Source organism: Salmo trutta, chromosome 11, assembly GCF_901001165.1.
Source record: "Salmo trutta chromosome 11, fSalTru1.1, whole genome shotgun sequence".
Taxonomy (NCBI): Eukaryota; Metazoa; Chordata; class Actinopteri; order Salmoniformes; family Salmonidae; genus Salmo; species Salmo trutta.
The window spans coordinates 3,341,688-3,361,799 of NC_042967.1; the positions used below are offsets into that span (position 1 = coordinate 3,341,688).

The 20,112-nt window shown below is 42.1% G+C and overlaps 1 long non-coding RNA gene across 7 annotated transcripts; it reads right to left on the reverse strand.

Annotated features, from left to right (window-relative positions):
- Positions 1 to 8,068: 8,068 nt before the first annotated feature.
- LOC115202087 (uncharacterized) lies at positions 8,069 to 18,958 on the reverse strand. Of its 7 annotated transcripts, none has more exons than XR_003879901.1 (9): positions 18,546 to 18,958; positions 17,697 to 18,424; positions 17,338 to 17,521; positions 16,869 to 17,138; positions 16,642 to 16,780; positions 12,188 to 12,339; positions 11,581 to 11,716; positions 9,241 to 9,325; positions 8,069 to 8,666 (listed from the first exon to the last, which is right to left on the reverse strand). It is a non-coding gene; the product is annotated as an uncharacterized LOC115202087 (long non-coding RNA). The 7 variants fall into 7 exon arrangements; XR_003879902.1 differs by having other exon boundaries at positions 17,697 to 17,907; positions 18,245 to 18,958; XR_003879898.1 differs by having other exon boundaries at positions 17,697 to 18,036; positions 18,245 to 18,958.
- Positions 18,959 to 20,112: the final 1,154 nt, after the last annotated feature.

Below are 20,112 nucleotides of genomic sequence, written 5' to 3' on the forward strand. Positions count from 1 at the left end.
GCATGGAATTTTGTGCCTCAAGATGGGGCCTTTCTCACAACAATGGCACCTAATTGTTTCTGTGAGTCCCAGAAAAAGCACTCACAGCCAATCACAAAATCCTCTCAGCCCTTAACCCCAAAAGAACTGCCCCAAAATGACCTCTATGTAATGCGTGCGTACTGGCGGCAGAGAAGTCAGGCGCAGGAGAGCAAAGACTGTGTTACAACGGTGCAGTTTAATCATAAAATCCCCGTGAACAAAAACAATAAATAAATACAATGGGACAAAACCCTTCGCACGCCAGACATAACGTGCACAAACTCTTACAACCAACAATACGGGACAAGGACATGTGGAGAACAGAGGGTTAATATACACAACATGTAATTGATGGGATTGAAACCAGGTGTGTGGGAAGACAAGACAAAACAAATGGAAAATGAAAGGTGGATCGGCAATGGCTAGAAGACCGGTGACGTCGACCTCCGAACGTCGCCCGAACAAGGAGGGACCGACTTCGGAGGAAGTTGTGACACTCTAATTGTTAAAGGGCCATCAGTTGTCTGCCACAAGAGATTGATGGCTTACAGTGGAGTTCTGTAGTATCTGTTTTCTTCCAAACACTTTGAATATTTGATTTAAACTGCCTAGAGTGCAGGATGGGAAGGAACTTTGCACTTTTGGGACTATTCCAAAAGTGCTCAATCAAACTCGCATGAAAGAAAACAAGTATGATTTGAACCCAGGTCAAATTGTGTCTGACTGTTACTCGAGGCAGAGACAGGGCACCGTGACCCAGTCTAACATATGGAATTGTTTCAAGATGGTCATACCAAGGATCATTTAGCTATTTGAATTTTAAGAAGAAAAAAATATCCCAAAATGATTGGATGAACATTTTTATTGGGCATTTCTGTTATTAGCCAATAGAAGCGCATTGAATAACAGATTCACTACATGGAACTTCAGACAATCCCCCCCAAAATCAAAAGGAAGTTTGTTCTGAAGTGTCAGTCTTATCTGAGAGATACAAGAAATATCAAGATTATTTATCCCCTTATTTTAGGCACTGAACTATCTCCATACATGCTTCCATTCATTTAAAAAAAAAAACAGGTATCAGGACCTTCAGATGAGTCTTGTGAGAGTTGTGGAGAACACCATCATGTTCGTGAGCGTCTCACTGTCCACAGAGGGGTCATATTTCACTGCTATTGCTATGGAGACCAATTCAATATTCATGAGTTTCTTTATTAGGGATTCATTCGTCCTCATCTGCGTTCTCTTAATGAAGTCGGGATGCTTTAAAATAGACATTTGCGTGTATTAAAACGCAATGTTCTACTTTAAAGTATCTAAATCAATAATTGAATGATACTCAATTAAAAGGAAGTCCTGCATGCAGACTACACCGCAGTCGTTCCTTTGATACACTTCCATAATAGGTCTTCCATGTACTTATTACTAATAGTTTTATTAGGCCTGTGTCCCGAATGGCACCCTACATAGTGCACTACTTTGGACCAGAGTTCTATGGGTATGAAGGGAGTAATGTGTTATTTCGGCAGGACACTAGATGTACTGTACCACCCGACACCTAATGCGTTTGAAACGTCAACTCCACAGACTAAAAACCTGTCTTGAATCAAGGATAACAGAAGACTGGTCCTCGTCTCTAAACAACAATAGTCGGTGCAATAATGTTCCCTATTAACATACTGTAAATATTTTGAAGAACACACATCAAATAACACACATTAAAGGGGGGTAAATGTTTAATAAAGGTTCATGTTTAATAAAACATTTATGAAAAATATGTTTGATAAATGTTTAATAAAGGTTTGAGACCTGACCAGACCAGACCACAACAGTAGACGAACAGAGAAAGAGAGGTCACCTTTAAATAGTCACACTGAGGGTGAACGCAGCGCTTTAAGAAATACAAAGCCTTGCATTTTACATCAATAAAAGAACCTTAGACTATGACACACTGGGACCACCTTTTCAATGGACAATCTACAAGCATGCAAAGCAACCTTTAAAGCCATCTGTTATGAGTCAATTTTGTAAGGGTTTTAACCTTTATCGGTCTCTCATTTGTCCCTCCTCACTCACTGTACTTAGGACAGCGTTTCCCAAAATGAGACCCCAAGGGGTGCACGTTTTGGTTTTTGCTCGAACACTACACAGCTGATTCAAATAATCAAAGCTTGATGAGTTCATTATCAGCTAGGGCAAAAACCAAAAGGTGCTCCCCTTGGGGTCCCCAGGACCGAGTTTGGGAAACGCTGACTTAAGAGTTTAGTTGCATCAGTAGGACTATGACTGCGTTCCAAATGGCACTATATTCCCTTTCAAGTGCATTACTTTTGATTCCTTATTCGGTGCTTCCAATTTATAGGCTGAGGTAATAGGGTGCCATTTTGAAAGCAGCCCATTTCAGGGAAGCCAATCACAGGAAAGAGGACCAGGAAGTAAAAGTTTACAAGTCATTTCCCCTTTAGAAATGGTCTACGGACGTCACATAGCAGCTGGCATCATCTTAACTTGCCATAGTAATCAATATAGCATCTGGCTGCTATCCAAAATGCAAGCCAAATCTAGTGTAAAACTAAACGTTTCACAGTGCATGCCAATTCTAATTGTTGTTTTCCCAGCATGCATACCCTAACTATTGGCAAGCTCAAAACCTCCTGGCTGATCTGTTAAATTTCCCGTAGATCTTCTTTAAAATGACTCTTTTTATTGTCAGTCACTCGTTTCCTGGGAAATCATGAGTCTTGAAAGGTGATGCATGGTCGGATGAAACCACGTTGACAGAAACCAAAATAACATGGGACAGGAACTAAGTCCTTCATTTTGTTTTGCCACATTGAACCCAGCAGCGAAGGCCAAGAGAGAAGAATGTTGCATCAAAAGAAGTTAATTTTAACAACTGTAATTTGAAACAACATTAAGATCAAATCTTCAAAGCCATTTCATGGCGGTAATTAAGAGACTGCATTCTCCAGAGCTTTTAGTAGTGGCCCTAATGGCCAAGCTGGTCCTAGGTGGGTACTTGAGAGGAGAGTAGGGGAGTGTGTGCATATGTATGTGTGTGTGTGTGCGTGCGCGCGCGCTTTCGGTCAATGGCCTGAATGGCCTGCTATTGTCAAGTCTAATTTAGTCCTTCTAATGATTGATCTCTCCTAAACAATGATAAAGAATGGGTTTTTTCCCATTAAAATGTGCTGACATAGTTCATTTCCTAAAGGGGTGCAGCCTAAGCTGAACTAGCTTATCTCTCTGGTACAGAGTGAAATGACCATTATCACTGCGCAATAAAAGAGTTCCATTAGTTGCTTAATCTATCCAAATTGGTTGTAAACAAATAAAGAAATGCTGTGAGAAATGTAGTGGATCACATAACATAAATGTTCCACTCTACTAGAGTCTGACAATCATTTGTGAAATAGTTCATAAAAAAAAAAAGTTTTATCATGCCCTTGTAAAGTATTGTGAACACACAAAGCAGTGAGCGTGATTGTTTTTTTTTGGTGCCTATATAAGATTTTAAAACATTTACTGTATATATATAAAATGTAGAAATATATAAAACCTGTAGGGAATAGAGTTGGCTCTTTAAAGGTGAACCAATAAATAAGAAGCCTTAAAAAACAAAAGCAGAGAAAATACTGTACATTACACAACATCCAAGAATTGGAATGGTGATAGCTTTGATATTACATCAGTTTTGGAAGAATAAGCATTTGCTCAGTGATCATTGACATTGCAATTTGTAGTTTGAGTACAACCACACAAAAAAAAGAACATATGAGATTTTGTTTTTACTTCTGAGAGACGGACCAAATCAAATGACAGAAAACATAACATTTTCGTTGGTCTTCTCCCAAAAGCCAGAATGTCCTGAAAAGCCCCTTCTCCTGCAATAAAACAAAGAGGGGGAAAATGTATAGAGTGGACAAACTTAGAAATTGCCTTCAATAAGAAAAAGCTGTCATAATGCAGCCAAACGTATTTTTATCCCATGCTCCAGCTGTGGCCAATCAACTAAAATGGCCGCTACTTAACAAGAATGTTGTACACTTGATATGCTTTTGTGTATCCTCCTTAATAGATACAAATGAGAGGAGATAGGGGTCATACAAAAAGCAATAACACATTTGTTTAAGTTGGATTTATCTTCTCCATCTACAGAATGATCTGCCTAGTCCTTGTGGAATTAGTCTACTTATATATGCTTTGTTAACCTGAACCTCCTGCAGACGCAGGAGTCTGATGGTTGGAGTTTAAGATGTTTAATAAATCCAAAGGGAATAGGCAAGAGAATGGTCGTGGGCAGGCAAAAGGTCATAACCAGATCAGAGTCCGAGAGGTACAGAGCGGCAGGCAGGCTCGAGGTCAGGCAGGTTGGTACAGAGTCCAGAACAGGCAAAGGTCAAAACCGGGAGGACAAGAAAAAGGAGAAAAGGCAAAGCAGAATTGGGGGGGGGGGGGGGGGGGGGGGAGGCTTGAACATAAAAGACGAACTGGCACAGAGAGACAGGAAACATAGGGATAAATACACTGGGGAAAACAAGCGACACCTGGAGGGGGTGGAGACAATAACGAGGACAGGTGAAACAGGTCAGGGCGTGACAGAACCAGTGCATATACCTAAAGCATATACCTAAAGCCATCTCACCAAGCTATAAGGGAAACATTAGCAACAGGTTATTACATCAGAGTTTTTAGAATTATCCCCAGGTTATACCACTAATTAGATAAGATAATGTATGATAAGATGTACTTTAATGTCCATTAACTCACAGGAAATGTGTATTTATGCTCACAAGTCACAAGCTAAAAAGACAACCCATTATGGTGTTTTTGAAAGCATAATTTCATTTTGCTGATGTCAGAGACGGTAGTTTAGAGGTTGGACTAAGTGCAGGATGTTTTGGGTGTGTAAGAGAAGAGTACCCGCAAAACACCAGTGTCAACGTCAACAGTGAAGAGGGGACTCCGGGATGCTGGCCTTCTAGGTAGAGTTCCTCTGTCCAGTGTCTGTTCTTTTGCCCATCTTAATCTTTTTTTTTTTTATTGGTCAGTCTGAGATATGGCTTTTTCTTTGCAACTCTGCCTAGAAAGCCAGCATCCCGGAGTCGCCTCTTCACTGTTGACGTTGAGACTGGTGTTTTGCGGGTACTATCTAATGAAGCTGCCAGTTGAGGACTTGTGAGGCGTCTGTTTCTCAAACTAGACACTCTAATGTACTTGTCCTCTTGTTCAGCTGTGCTAACATAATTGCAAAAGGGTTTTCTAATGATCAACTAGCCTTTTAAAATGATAAACTTGGATTAGCTAACACAACGTGCCACTGGAACACAGGAGTGATGGTTGCCGATAATGGGCCTCCATACGCCTATGTAGATATTCCATAAAAATTGTTCAAGTAGTATTTGTTTGCTATTCAAATACTTTGAGTGTTTGCTTCAGCCTGCCTGCAGTGCCAGTTGGGCATGGTTGGACATTTCGGGACAATTGTATTGGTTCTACTGTGCCAGGCATGCACGGATAAAGTGTCTGAAAGAAAACAAATATCATTTGTACCCAGTCTGTGTGTAACTTGCCCAACGGCCCTCTAGTCCCAACAGGGCCTTTATTGCCCTTAACACTACAACATTTAGAGGGAGCACAGGGTACTTAACACACAAGTAGGGTTGTCAAACTGAACTGGAACCGCAACAATAAAAAAACATCCTATCTATCTTATGGTGGGGTGGGAGTGATGGGGTTGAACCGACAAGATCTTCAGACATCTTGGTGATCGTTAATGTGTTACAGTACTGTATCACTGTGTTCTTGTTCTGACATCTTTGATATACACTGAGTGTACAAAACATTAGGAACACCTGCTCATTCCATGTCATAGACTGACCAGGTGAATCCAGGTGAAAGCTATGATCTCTTATTGATGTCACTTCTTAAATTCACTTCAATCAGTGTAGATGAAGGGGAGGAGAGGTTAAAGATAGATTTTCAATTGAGACATGGATTGTGGGTGAATGGGCAAGACAAAAGATTTAAAAGATGCACTATACAGAAATTGCTCTGCCATTTCCTGGTTACAAAATTTCCCTCAGTTTGCCTTATTTCAATTTATGTGACAAAACAAGAAAGTATAGTGTAGAGAATCAGTGTACCATCTAAATCGATGTGAAATACTGTATATTTTCTATTATAAAAAATATAATATTTTCAGATGTTTGAGGCTGATATACAAAACCGAAAGTAAAACACGCAAAAAACAAAACTTAAGAACGGGAAGCATAGACATAGCGCACTTAGAATAGATCTACAGCTTCTTAGACTTGCTTTAAATGAGAATGACAGATCTATAACTAACATTTCTATGTGCATTTGGTCAGGTCGCCCAAAAAGTGACATATTGCAGCTTTAAGTGCCTTTGAACGGTGTATGGTTGTACAGTAGGTGCCAGGCACACCGGTTTGAGTGTGTCAAGAACTGCAACACTGCTGGGTTATTCACGCTCAACAGTTTACCCATGTGTATCAAAAATGACCCCCTCACCCAAAGGACATTCAGCCAACTTGACACAACTGTGGAAAAGATTGGAGACGAATTGAAGTTGTTCTGAGGGCAAAGAGGGGTGTATATGTGATTGTGAACTGCGTTGTCTCACCCACTGGGGCAGAGTGTCTTTTTGGTCACTCTGAGGGGCAAGAAGTCTGGTCGGTCACTGGGCCTCTCACTCCAGCACACCCCCAGCAGAGCATCCACACCCTCTGGACACTCTGCCATGTCCGTATGGGGCCTGAGGGGGCTACTTCCCCTGAGGGGGCTAGGCCCAAATACAACATCATAAAAGTTACCAATAAGGACAAGCAATTCTCCCTTTATAGACGGCCGTTCTGTGGGAGGATGGTTTGACCTTCATATTTCCCAGGATGGACTCCAGAGAAGCGTGGATGGACACACAGTAATCTACTTTATCATGTACTTTACTATGAGCTACAGTGTGTGTCCTGTCTCTCTCTCTCAAACTTAAAATGTATGCATCCATGACTAAGTTTCTTTTATTAGTTGATCCTTGTAAAAGTCAAACTGAATAGTTTGTTGTTTCTCGTTAGTTGTGGTTTTCATTACGATCGTACCCTTTCTTTCCATTTTCACCTAAAATGACATACCCAAATCTAACTGCCTTTGGCTCAGGACCTGAAGCAAGGATATGCATATTCTTGATACCATTTGGAAACACTTTGAAGTTTGTGGAAATGTGAAATTAATGTAGAAAAATATAACACATTAGATCTGGTAAAAGATAATACAAACCAAAAAATATGCGTTTTTTAAAAATTATTATTTAGATTTTCGCCACTAGATGGCAGCAGTGTGTGTGCAAAGTTTCAGATTGATCCAGTAAAGCATGTCAATACTGGACAATATTTATAAGTCTGCCCAAATGTGCCGAATTGGTCAATTGATACATTTAAGTGCATAACTATAGAGAACATACAAAATGATATGGTAATACAAAATGTAAGTTTACACACTCCCAGGAATGTCATACATGATGGATCATTAGCTTATACATTTACGTCATTTAGCAGACGCTCTTATCCAGAGCGACTTACAAATTGGTGCATTCACCTTATGACATCCAGTGGAACAACCACTTTACAATAGTACATCTATATCTTTTTTTTGGGGGGGGTAGAAGGATTACTTTATCCTATCCCATACACTAACTTTCACACATCTAGATGGCCGGGCGGGGTGGGTGTGGAGCCAGAGACATTTGAATATAAAAATGTATTTTATCAAACAAAACTATGCTACATTTTATCTCTGGGACCCTCAGAATGACAAATCAGAGCAAGATTACTTAATGTAAGTACATTATTTACCTTCAGAGGTGAATGTATCAAATCAGTTGCCGTGATAAGTTTTGTTGTTCTGCACTCTCCTCAAACAATAGCATGGTATTTTTTTCACTGTAATAGCTACTGTAAATTGAACAGTGCAGTTAGATTAACAAGAATTTAAGCTTTCTGCCCATATAAGACATTTCTATGTCCTGGAAAGTTTGCTGTTACTTACAACTGTCATGCTAATCACATTAGCGCACGTTAGCTCAAACGTCCCGGTATAGGGACACCCTTCCTGTAGAGGTTAATCAAAGAAACAGGGTATAGTAACTGAGGGGAGTGGGTGCGCAAAGTTGAGTACTAATTCATAATAATAAAGGTAGTATGGTCATGGCAAAATGAAAAATGTACCATGATGAAATGATGCTGTTAAAGAAAGTAGAGGAATAGAAAAATTAAGTCCTTGCTTCAGTATGGTCGTAACGCTAGTTTTTGGGAAAGGAGAGTAAGATGGTACGGTAGAGAATACAGGCTTTTGGGGGTTTGGCATCAACCAAAAGTAATGTGCAACGTCATCAACTGTGCAGTCAAGCATCAGATGTTAGCTGATACGTTAAACACCTACTGTATCCAGGTTTGAGAGATCTGGCAGGCATCTGCAGTGTAGTCAGCCTGGAACGTGGCCAGTGACTCAAATTCCTCCTCCCCTGCCTCACCTTTCCTGCCGAGGACGAGCAGTGCTCCCTCATGGTGACATCACCGGGACTATACCTCCATAGGATCACAGACACCTTCTTCTGGATGATGTGCTTCCTGTGTAACAAGAGAAGTACTTTCTGGGTCAATAACATCCTGATGACCTACTGCACTTAGCCTGCACTTAACACTACATGGGGAACAACATTGAATTGGGTTTCTGTTGAGAAACTGTGCTGGTTTTCTATTGTATGTAAACCCTATATAACAGTGCCAAGCAACATCAAAGCCTGTTCCAAGGGAGTTCAGTGCATATGTAACTGTTGGAATTTCCACTCTGTCACACATGCACATGTTTGTGCCTAGGTCACAACACTGGCACCTGTTCAATGGGCTTTTTATACACGATGTCAAATGTATTTCATTTACTTCATTTACAGGTAGGGGAACACAATTGTCAATTCTTGGTTTCATGCTTTTAGATCATTTCAGTGTCTGCAACAATACTCCAGACCTATTATATGAGACTTACACACAATTTCAAATCTACAAACTTGTTCTACATAATAAACAATGTCAGAACTTGTTTCATGTGTTGTGAAGACAATGCCTACACGTCAGCTGCAGATAGGGCCTTCACAGTAGTACAGTGTACCATTCTCTTTCTCTCCCTCTCTCCATGTGTGTATACCTGTAGAGAAGACAAACGATAAGTGTCCCGGTGGCCAGGAAAACAGGAATGGTTCCCACAGGTTCCCCTAGAGCAATCCTCCTCTCTGCAACACAAATATGGAAATACACTGCAGCATAAGCTTCGATAACAGGTCAACAATGCCAAATGGTACTGCCCGAAATATGTGGTGGCATAGACTGTTTTCAAACAAACCTTTAATTAAACATTGATTTTATTGCATTTCATGACTCATTTGGAAAATACATTTGCTCATCTCAACATAAACTCCTGAATAGATAAAGGAGAAGTAAATCAATAATGTCCTGCATATCTATAATGTAGTAGATTACACGTTCTAATCTTTATCATCCCTTTAAGGGGATTCATTTATCAACACACGCACAAAAGTGTTATTTTCATAAACAGGTGGCCAAGCAAAACTTTCTCATTTGCATTCTTGCATCTCTTCCACATGAATCCCGTCTTAACACTAATGAAAAAATATATATAATAAAGCCCAAACATCAATAAGTTCCACACATTCTTCTAGGGGCCATATGTACGAGTCCGTCTGCCAAAGCAAGCTAGAAGCAACGGCAAAGAAAACATTTTCGGACAATATATCAAATCCATCCAGAGAGAATTCCAGATAGAAAACAATTGATAACAAAGCATACAAACCTTGGTTACTTCTCAAATGGCACCCTATTCCCTTCACAGTGCACTACTTTTGACCAGGACTGTGTACGGAATAGGGTGCCATTTGTAACGTAACCCGTTACATAACCCCGGCTAAACCGTTATGAGGTCTACCTAGGTAGCTGAGGGGACTTTAATAAAACGGCATTAAAATAAGTAATATTTCAGTGGAGAATAAAACAACGATTTCCTTTCGTCCTGCAGGCATAAGTGAACAATTCAATGTGCAACTGTTTTTGGGAGTCAATTCTTGTTCCCTCTGGTTCTCTCCCTCTCTGCCACTGTCATTCTCCCTCTCTCTGACGCACTCCTTTCTCTTTCTCCCTCCCTCCTTGTGTTAATCTTGGGGGAGACAGTGCCCGTACCGGGGTTGATGGAGTTGGGTGACCTATGGTGTAGCCGGAGCAATCAGGTCCATACACAGCATATCAGAGAGCAGAGAAGTGGGACAGACAGCAACAGAACAGACACAGCTTTGGAGCATATATGGGGCTCTGGCCCCCCCTGTTGGTGTGGTAACACACTGAAAGTGCTGCCAAGTGACAATACTTACATGACATATAAGGACATACAAGCCTGGAGAGGACAGACCACAATGCCTGCTGCCTGCTGTTTTTCATCAAGTAAACAAATTAACTAATCAAATTAATGTATTTTGATGAATGAATAAATATCAGAAATAAATTATGACTAAATAAATTATAAATGTATATCATGAGACCAGTGATTTATATATACACTAGATGGCTGACAGGAGGTGATGTCTTGGCACTCCCCCGACGTTGCAAAAAAATATTTTTGGAAGCTATAGAAACGCATTTATTAATGTCTACATTCGTTTTTGCCACATTTATTATATTACAGACATTTTAATGCATACCTTTAAATTATATTACGTGAGCTAAACATAAAAATAGAAACATATACACATTTTCCTTATTTAAAGTATATATTTTTTATTTCTAATCATACTGTCCCCACTACAACATCAAAATACTTAAATACATTTGGTCCTTGAAACATTTTATTAAAATACTGTAGAATTCCATTCATTCCTATGGATGACTGTACCTACTGGGGCGTGCCAATATGGCTGACCGATGGCTTCAAAGCCTCTCAATGGCGCATATCATCCGCAATCCAGGGTTTTATATACATCATTGCATTAGACTGACAAAAAGTATTACCAGAAAGCATGGGACAAAACTTCACCAGCAGCTGCATTTTTGGTCATATCTACCTAACCCAAGCAGGTCTGTTAAGAGTCAGCTATCAACCCAACACAACATTATCATCTGAGTACTGCAGAGACTAAGTGGGGGTGTGTCCTTCGGTGGAGTCTTCCTCCCTCCTGGCCAGTAGGCTTGGACCCCCTCCACTGGCTCATAAGCCTTATTTGTACCAAAGTAATTGGCGATAACCTACCAGGGGAGAAGATACCATCTATGGTTACTTAACATTTCTGGCACATTACAGGCTGTGTGTTGAACGCAGCCCATTTCAAGGATGTCAGTTACAGGAAGGAGGGCCAGGAAGTTGAAGTTTACAAGTGATTTTCCTTTTAAAAATGGTCTATGGATGTAGTTGCTGGCATGATCTTAACTTGCCATAGTAATCAAGATAACATACAGGTGAAATGAATAATACAAAATGGCTGACCTGTGAAGGTTCGGTTCCACATCTTGCGAGTTATGGTGAACCCATCGTATGGGTCTCCGCGTTCCGCCAGGGTTTCATTCAGAGCCTGAGCGTACAGCCATACAGAGTCATGGGCTATGGCTGCCAGGACCGACACCTGCCATTGGACAAACAGTTAAGAAACAGAGAGTTACATATACTGTATATACACTCTTATAAAAAAGGGTTCCAAAAGGATTCTTCGCTGTCCCAATAGGAGAACCCATTTTGGTTCCAGGTAGAACCCTTTCGGGTTCCAGGTAGAACGCTCTGTAGAAAAGGTTCTACATGGAACCAAAAAAGGTTCTTCAAAGGGTTCTCCTACAGGAACAGCCGAAGCACTCTTTTAGGTTCTAGATTGCACCTTTTTTCTAAGAGTGTACAGTATATATACAGTTAAACATAGTAGCTAAGTACCAGGTCCGGGTTCTAAATAGTATTTGGAAATCGGTCAAATCTTTTAGCTGTGCTTAATTGAGCTTGCCTGGCACAATGGAACCAATGGAATAGTCCCAAAGGTACAAAGGCCACCCCATCTGGCAGTCCAGACAGGGTCAATCGGCAGGTGTGTGTGTGTTTTATAGCACACCTTTTCGTTGGTGCGTAGGCATAGCCAAAGTCCTCTCTGGATCTGCGGATGACGTCATTGGAGAAGTTCCAGTTCCTCTGGTCGTTGGGTTTGTACAAAGAGTAGAAACAGAGCCTGGTAGGCCTGCTTAGCCACGGAGTCATCCACATCTCCTACAACACATCAAAACCATTCATTGATTCATCCTAAGGTTATAAAATTCCAGTAGCATTTCCCAAAATCCCCATGTAGTATTGTATTGTATTGTAGGGTGCAAATTGAGACACACTACATGATTATTGCTTGGATTACTTTTGAATTCAAAAAGGTTTGCGAAAAAAATAGATTGACACTTTTCTGTTTTCTCAATGACATTCAATTTAGAATTGAAAAAAGGTGCAAGTTTAAGTTTGATCCACCTGAGTGAGTCTCACCATAAGTCAGAGACCACTATGATGACACACCAAATGTTTTATGGATCCTTTTTGTCTTCTTCTAATGCTTCTTAAAGCAATACAAAAGTAACAGAAAGTAATCAAATTATGTTACAGAATTTCAGGTAATCCAAAGGTTAAGTGGTTGATTACAATTTTGGACAGGTAACTAGTAACTGTAATGGATTACATTTAGAAAGTAACCTGCACAACCCTGAGATTGTTAATGTTTAATAAATGAAGTTGTTCAGGTTTACTTCCTCCTTGTGGCTACAGTGTAGCAGTCCCAACTGGGATGTTACATTGAATTTAATAGATTTCTCCAAGTGCAGTTTCAAACAATTCCCTTTTTAAGAATGGTTGTTTTCTCATTTGTCTTATTTCACAGGGGATTTGGGAAGTAAAGTAGCCAAAAGGTTTATGAAAAACACAAGGTTTATACAAAAGAAAAATATTTATATATTTTATTTTTTATTGACAAAGGTCCCCCTATCTATGAACTGTGAGAAAACAGGATCGTGGGAAATGGCTTGAAGCTCCAACCAGGCTGAAAGCCAAAATTAGGCCTATCACTACTGCAAATAGACTCAACACCACTAGTCCGTATCAGAAATAAAGACAAATGATATCTGCTCAGCCTGAAGATGGAAGTTTAAGAAAAGAGTAGCTTCCTCTTAGAAAAACAGTTATGTTTATATTGAGGACTGGACCCAAATCAGTGTCGTAGCAATTATTCAGAAGTCAATGTTAAAACAACACTATAGCACGTAATTCATGGTGGCGATGTTCCAGTGAGAAACTGTGGATTAATAAACATTGTCACATTGGGTAGATAAGATTAAATTATAAGGGCCAGAGTCCCTGACCCGGATTAAACCTACTCCTGGACCAAAAAGCACTGAGCACAAAATCTGGGTCAGTTAAACCCCTGTGGGGTTATACTTGAATCTAATCTCTAAAAAGAATGATCACACAATGAGGCCCTCTGGAAAGTTTCCCCTTCTATCCCACATGCACAAACGCACACTCCAGTTTTTTCCTATCCAACAGTTTCATTGGTAGGTTTGGTTAGACTCTAAACTTCCATCCCCTTTCAGTCTCACCTTTGACCTCTGTCATTATTGAGTCACTCACCCCCTTAACCCTAACCCCTGACACTAGTTGGTCATTAGTCAGATATCGGTCAACCATTTACTCTCCGTCACTGTTGATATTGCATGTGTGCCTACAACTGCGTGAGTGAGGGCGAAAGCGTGAGAGAAAGCGTGAGAGCAAGTAATGTGTCAGTAGGCCTACCATAGAGAGGTGTTGATGTGGTTCTAGGCGACCTTCCATTACTATCAGGTCATGGACTGTTGCTTTGCTGCAGTGATTTATTGTCAACAAGATCATGACAGGCATTGTGCTGGTGGCTGCTGAGCTAAATGTTTTTTTTGCCAATGTCAGAACATACAGTTGAAGTCGGAAGTTTACATACACCTTATCCAAATACATTTAAACTCAGTTTTTCACAATTCCTGATATTTAATCATCGTAAAAAATGCCCTGTCTTAGGTCAGTTAGGATCACCACTTTATTTTAAGAATGTGAAATGTTAGAATAATAGTAGAGAGAATGATTTATTTCAGCTTTTATTTCTTTCATCACATTCCCAGTGGGTCAGAAGTTTACATGCTACCAAATACTAATTGAGTGTATTGCCTTTAAATTGTTTAACTTGGGTCAAACGCTTCAGGTAGCCTTCCACAAGCTTCCCACAATAAGTTGGGTGAATTTTGGCCCATTCCTCCTGACAGAGCTGGTGTAATTGAGTCAGGTTTGTAGGCCTCCTTGATCGCACACGCTTTTTCAGTTCTGCCCACAAATTTTCTATGCGATTGAGGTCAGGGCTTTGTGATGGCCACTCCAATACCTTGACTTTGTTGTCCTTATGCCATTTTGCCACAACTTTGGAAGTATGCTTGGGGTCATTGTCCATTTGGAAGACCCATTTGCGACCAAGCTTTAACTTCCTGACTGATGTCTTGAGATGTTGCTTCAATATATCCACATAATTGTTCTTCCTCATGATGTCATCTATTTTGTGAAGTGCACCAGTCCCTCCTGCAGCAAAGCACCCCCACAACATGATGCTGCCACCCCCGTGCTTCACGGTTGGGATGGTGTTCTTCAGCTTGCAAGCCTCCCCCTTTTTCCTCCAAACACAACGATGGTCATTATGGCCAAAAAGTTATATTTTGTTTCATCAGACCAGAGGACATTTCTCCAAAAAGTACGATCTTTGCCCCCATGTGCAGTTGCAAACCGTAGTCTGTTTTCTTAATGGCGGTTTTGGAGCAGTAGCTTCTTCCTTGCTGAGTGGCCTTTCAGGTTGCGTCGATATAGGACTCGTTTTACTGAGAATATATAATTTTGTACCTGTTTCCGCCAGCATCTTCACAAGGTCCTTTGTTGTTGTTCTGGGATTGATTTGCACTTTTCGCACCAAAGTGCGTTCATCTCTAGGAGACAGAATGCGTCTCCTTCCTGAACGGTATGATGGCTGTGTGGTCCCATGGTGTTTATACTTGCATACTATTGTTTGTACAGATGAATATGGTATCTTCAGGCATTTGGAAATTGCTCCCAAGGATGAACCAGACTTGGCGGATTTCTTTTGATTTTCCCACGATGTCAAGCAAAGAGGCACTGAGTTTGAAGGTAGGCCTGGAAATACGTCCAAAGGTACACCTCCAATTGATGTCAATTAGCCTATCAGAAGCTTCTAAAGCCATGACATAATTTTCTCAAATTTTCCAAGCTGTATAAAGGCACAGTCAACTTAGTGTATGTAAACTTCTGACCCACTGGAATTGTGACACAGTGAGTTATAAGTGAAATAATCTGTCTGTAAACAATTGTTAGAAAAATTACTTGTGTCATGCACAAAGTAGATGTCCTAACCGACTTGCCGAAACTATAGTTTGTTAAGAAGAAATTTGTGGAGTGGTTGACAAACTAGTTTTAAAGACTCCAACCTAAGTGTATGTAAACTTCCGACTTCAACTGTAGCATGACATAACATGTCCTAACTTCAGGGCTCTACGCTAACTTTTTTCCCCAAGGAGTACATGCGCTCCTAAATGAAAATGTAGGAGCACACAAAGAAATTTAGGAGCACAGTGAAAAATGCAATACAGAGTTGATTAACAAACAATTTATTACATACATATTTATACTGCATGTGTGAGTGTGAGTGCGTGTACTAAGGTACACACATCTGTGGAACAGCACATACCACCAAAATCACCCATTGACCCCTGCCTACTAGACTCAAAGGATATCAGTTGTCCAGCTGCTTTTGTATGTTGGCCGTCTGGCACGCTTAGAGGTCAGCCAGCGGTCCATGGCAGGAGTGGGATCGAATTCCTTGACAGAAGGCCCCTCCAGACTGATCCTCATCAGGTCTTCGGTGGTGGAGACCCCAAGGCAGCTTCTTGTCAAATTATTAATCCGGTTCTGCGCAGAGAAGCCTAGCTCACACTGGGCGGCTGAAATGGGCAGCACCAGCATAAGCTGCACACAAGTCCAGCATGTTCTAGGGAAAAGGTTATATCTTTAATTTCATTTAAGTTAATGGTAAGAGTTTATCTAAACCGGTCGACGTCACCGGTCTTCTAGCCATCGCCGATCCACCTTTCATTTGTTTTGTCTTGTTTTCCCCACACACCTGGTTTACATTTCCCTCATTACTTGTCGTGTATTTAACCCTCTGTCCCCCCCCCCCCCATGTCAGTGTGTGAAATTGTTTATTGTCGAGGTTGGCACGCTTCCGGCTGGTTAGCGCCGGGTTTTGTTTTATTACCCGTGCTTTGTGGCAGCCGGTACTTTGTACTTGGGTTTTGTCCTTTGTGCTGCCTTACTTGTTCTTTGGGCATTTGTTTTTGTGACGCGGTTGCGTTCTGTTCAGATGATTGCCTAAGTAAAGTGCTTTATCCACTCATCTCTGCTCTCCTGCGCCTGACTTCCATGCACCAGCTACACTCACCCCTTGACATCTACCTTGTAATCGTGCCTGTAGGGGTCCTTTGTCAACATGGTCTCTCACAGGCCACTGTAGGTCTTGTCCTTGTAATTGTGGCTGACCAGGATTTTCAGCCCCTGCCACTCATCCTGGATTGCAGCCATGTTGCACCCCGATCTGCAGGATTGAACAGAGCAAGTGAGTTTGCAGATATGCAAACATAACATTGTCTCATATGGCAATGCAGTGTCAAATAAATTGTTACCTCTCGAGAGGCTCCTTGAAATGCCTCATCAGGTATGCCACACCATCATCGCCAAAGGTGAGAAGGCTGGCCTGGTCTTCTGGCCATGTGTCAGGGTTTAGCTCTCTGAAAGACCACTGGGGTCTGGACACCCTCATCCTTCAGCAAACCACCAAACCTGGCTTTGAGATCATCCACACCGATGTTGATGGCCGCCTCCATGTGCTGCTTCAGCTGGGAGGTCCGTGAAGCCTTTCAGATTCCCCTTCAGTGTTATTCCCTTTAACAGAACTAACGCACACACACACACAACAACACACAATGAAATTTGCCTGTCTCCCATAAAAAAAAATTCAAGACTTCTCCACTGCATTTCCCTCCTTATCCTCAAATTGTTCTATTGGGCAACGAATACATTGATTGTCACACTGAGAATCTGTCTTAATCATCGATTTCTCTTACATCCTAACAAGCTCTCATCCTAACACACCTGGAATCACCCTGCTGCTGAGCAAGCATGGTCTGGATCTTCTCCAGCATGCCTCCTGCCTTTGCCCTAAGCTTTAGTACTTCCAGTCTGGTCACGGTCTTCCTCAACTCTGGTGTGGCTTGGGGGAGGATCAGGTCATTCCTTTGCAGGGTGAGGCTAAGTGAGGATAGCTCCTCAAACATGTCTGAAAGAAAATAGCAGAATACACAAAAGTGTGCATTCTCCATGTCCCGCTTTATCTGTTAAGTAGTGAGTAAATAAACTGTCACCTGTAAATTACTTGATTCTGAAAGTTAATTTGAGTCTTGAACCTATTTTTAAAAACTCGTGTGGTATTACATTTCCTGTGTAAAACTGACCTTCTTTGCCCGCCCTTGAACTTCCGCTGTTGTTGATGCTACGGCCAGGTGCTCCATGTACTGCAGAAAAACGGAGTACTGGCCTTCGTCAGTTGCAAGGTCCTTGTCTTGTCCATGCCGTAGGAACACTTTGAGGGCTCTGTGGACATGGGGGATCCAGCGAGTTCCCTTGACGCTAGACGGTGTGCAAATATCCACACCGAGCTCTTGCCTGAGAACACAGAGCTCCCGTTTGAATTTTCCGCTGAAGTGATACGTCTTCCATATCAGATTCAGAAGATCGTACATGACAGACACCTTTGGCTCTTTCTTCTGAATGGTCAGTATTGCCAGCTCTAGTCTGTGAAAGTCAGAACAGAATCTTTAACAATTCACCGTCTCCTCCCCCCCCCCCCCCGTCTCTTGTGCCAACAGAAAACAATAATTCAGTGGTATTTACCATTCCAGCACGCACACAGACACACACACACAGTGTTGTTCAACATTCTCTGCAAGCAAATAAAACTAAATTATAGAGAATGTATTAGTTACAAGCCTATGTGACATACAGTGGATTGGGATTATATGCCCCCCTGCCTCTCTCTGCAGGTGGGCAATCACTCCCCCACGGTAGCCCATGTTCACGGAGGCACCATCTGCCCCGAAGGAGATGCACTTCTTCATCCATGACTCTCCATCCTCCTCTGGGCAAACAGCACGAAATGTGGCCTCGGTGGCATCCAAAACACCTCGAATGACAACACAAAAAAACGATTATACAAAAGTACTTCTGACAAACTAAATTATCTCCATTATGAATAATGATTAAACTTTACACAAGAATAAAGCCTATAAAGAGGAATAACTTACCAATGGCGTGAGAGTTCTCAAGGGTCTGTTGTCTGACCAGGAGATTGACTGGCTTCCCATCCTCCAACAAGCATACGTAGACAATCTCGCATTCGGTGTTGGATATATCAGTGTCTTCGTCTATTAGAACGGCAAGATACTTTGCGGCTTTCAGCGTCGCTGACAGGCTCTCTCTCATTATGTCAGCAATTTGACCGATCATCTCCTCACATCTTACATCATTGTCGTATGTGGGATTAATTTCAACTACGTTTTTTTGGTGGAGTCTGATAAGCGGCCCAAATTTGACGAAAGGTTCTTCTTTCGCAATGAAGTATGCGATGTTTATCTTTATTTTCAGCTGCCTCCTCTTACATTTACATTTAAGTCATTTAGCAGACGCTCTTATCCAGAGCGACTTACAAATTGGTCCATTCACCTTATGATATCCAGTGGAACAACCACTTTACAATAGTGCATCTAAATCTTTTAGGGGGGGGTTAGAAGGATTACTTTATCCTATCCCAGGTATTCCTTAAAGAGGTGGGGTTTCAGGTGTCTCCGGAAGGTGGTGATTGACTCCGCTGTCCTGGCGTCGTGAGGGAGCTTGTTCCACCATTGGGGTGCCAGAGCAGCGAACAGTTTTGACTGGGCTGAGCGGGAACTGTGCTTCCTCAGAGGTAGGGAGGCGAGCAGGCCAGAGGTGGATGAACGCAGTGCCCTTGTTTGGGTGTAGGGCCTGATCAGAGCCTGAAGGTACGGAGGTGCCGTTCCCCTCACAGCTCCGTAGGCAAGCACCATGGACTTGTAGCGGATGCGAGCTTCAACTGGAAGCCAGTGGAGAGAGCGGAGGAGCAGGGTGACGTGAGAGAACTTGGGAAGGTTGAACACCAGACGGGCCGCGGCGTTCTGGATGAGTTGTAGGGGTTTAATGGCACAGGCAGGGAGCCCAGCCAACAGCGAGTTGCAGTAATCCAGACGGGAGATGACAAGTGCCTGGACTAGTTGTAGAGCATGGACTAGTTGTAGAGCGAATGTTGTAGAGCATGAACCTACAGGATCGGGTCACCGCCTTGATGTTAGTGGAGAACGACAGGGTGTTGTCCAGGGTCACGCCAAGGTTCTTAGCACTCTGGGAGGAGGACACAAGGGAGTTGTCAACCGTGATGGTGAGATCATGGAACGAGCAGTCCTTCCCCAGGAGGAAGAGCAGCTCCGTCTTGCCGAGGTTCAGCTTGAGGTGGTGATCCGTCATCCACACTGATATGTCTGCCAGACATGCGGAGATGCGATTCGCCACCTGGTTATCAGAAGGGGGAAAGGAGAAGATTAATTGTGTGTCGTCTGCATAGCAATGATAGGAGAGACCATGCAATGATAGGAGAGACCATGTGAGGATATGACAGAGCTTCTCCTCCTCAGACAGCAGCACCTGCCTCCTCAAGGCTGCTGACACCGTGCCTGATGGTTTCTCCTGTCTCAACAGGTACCGATCTCTGCACTGGATATGCCACCGCGAGATGTTCTCTTTTCAGATGCGGGTTTCCTGACACGAAGGAGGAGTTGCCCGCCAGTTTCTGCCCTCTAC